Below are 2,082 nucleotides of genomic sequence, written 5' to 3'. Positions count from 1 at the left end.
GGAGAAGAAGAGGAGAGAGGAGAGGAAAGGAGAGAGGAGGAGAGAGGAGAAGAGGAGGGGAGAGGAGAGGAGAAGAGGAGAGAGGACAGGAGAGAGAGGGGAGTGGAGGGGAGGAGACGGGATGAGAGGAAAGGAGGGGAGAGAAGAGAGAGGAGAGGAGAGGAGTGGGGAGGATAGGAGGGAAGAGGAGAGAGATGAGTAGATGGGGTGAGAGGAAAGGAAGGGAGAGAAGAGAGAGGAGAGAGGAAGCCCTCAGTTTGAGCCTCCTGCAAACACACTGCAGAACACATGGGCTGCAACCCATTCAGTTCATCAGTGTGACAGCTGTACTGGAAGAGGCAGATCGGAGTGGGACTGTCATGTACAGCCATCTGAATACAGGATAAAATCTGGCACAACGTACACCACCACCACCCCACACACACACACACGCACGCACCATGCACGCACACACACACGCACACACACACACACAAGCACGCACGCACCATGCACACGCACGCACCATGCACGCACACACACACGCACACACACACACCATGCACGCACACACACACGCACACACACACACACAAGCACGCACGCACCATGCACACACGCACGCACCATGCACGCACACACACACGCACACACACACGCACACACGCACCATGCACGCACACACGCACACACTCACAATCTGTGTGTGTGAGAGAGAGAGAGAGAGAGAGAGAGAGAGATTGTTCCCTGTGCTCTCTGGAGTATACGTGGAGCTGTATGTGAGTGTATGTGTGTGTGTGTGTGTGTGTGTGTGTGTGTGTGTGTGTGTGTGTGTGTGTGTGTGTGTGTGTGTGTGTGTGTGTGTGTGTGTGTGTGTGTGTGTGTGTGTGGGCCATCATAGCTGGCTGGGATTAACTATGTGGGGCGGGCAGGTCGAGGGCAGCAGTCTGGGCTGGACCTCCATAATCAAACAATCCGCCCTAATCCACTGCTGAAATGCCCCTGACTGGAGGTGAGTGTGTGTGTGTGTGTGTGTGTGTGTGTGTGTGTGTGTGTTTGAGGTGTGTCTGAAGACTGCAGCATGATGGGATGGCACAGAAAGTGCAAGGTTGTGTATTTAACTTCACTCTCATTTGCTGCATTTCAGGTGTGTGTGTGTGACAGAGAGAGAGAGAAAGAGAGAGCTTGTGTGTGTATGACAGAAAGTGTGTCTCTGTGAGTGTTTGTGTGTGTGTGTGTGTGTGTGTGTGTGTGTGTTTGGGATAGAGAGAGATGAATGAAGGACCTGAGAGAGAGAGAGAGAGAGAGAGAGAGAGAGAAAGTGTGTGTGTGTGTGTGTGTATTAGTGTTCCATCTAAAAGAGTTTACTTGCGTGAAGACAGCAATTGCCCTTTCTTGCCCTTTGTCCACATCGATCTCCACATATTTCTGTCCCTCTCCACTTTTCCAGACTTCAGCTTTTATCACCCTGCCCTGAGGCTGGCCACTATCTATCCCCTGCTCTCCTCTTTACACAACACACACACACACACACACACATATATACACACAAACACACACATACACACATACACACATATACACACACACACACACACACACACACACACACACACACACACACACAAAGACCGCTCTCCTCTCTGCACAGCACCCGCCCAACTTCTAATCAATACCCTCAGCAGAGCCTCCCTGAGCTGGACCCTGAGAGCCACACACACACTACACACGCACACACACGCACACACACACACACACACAGTATCAGACTTCACACAACTATTTTCTTTTAATGTCTCATCCCAAAGCATTCGCAAGCATTTGCTATGTGAAGCACATGCCCTCCCATTTCCATTTGAAACAGCCACAGGTGTCCACTGAAGAGTGTGTGTGTGTGTGTGTGTGTGTGTGTCCACTGAAGAAACCACTGTAGGCTTCCTACTGTGGACAGAAGACCAGTTTGACATCAGATTAGTATGAGTGGTGGTTGGGAATCCCTACACACGCTGTAATTTCATCTAGCTTTTTATCTGGGACACATCACAATACTCCTATAGGAGACTGTGTCACCATAGACTCATACAGGACACTGTATTTCTATAG

The sequence above is a fragment of the Alosa pseudoharengus genome, unplaced genomic scaffold (genome assembly GCF_046254945.1).
Source record: "Alosa pseudoharengus isolate Yale_2024_CS ecotype anadromous, Long Island Sound unplaced genomic scaffold, YU_APseudo_1.1 YU_APseudo_1.1_scf_28, whole genome shotgun sequence".
Taxonomy (NCBI): Eukaryota; Metazoa; Chordata; class Actinopteri; order Clupeiformes; family Clupeidae; genus Alosa; species Alosa pseudoharengus.
This window is presented reverse-complemented; position numbering follows the sequence as displayed.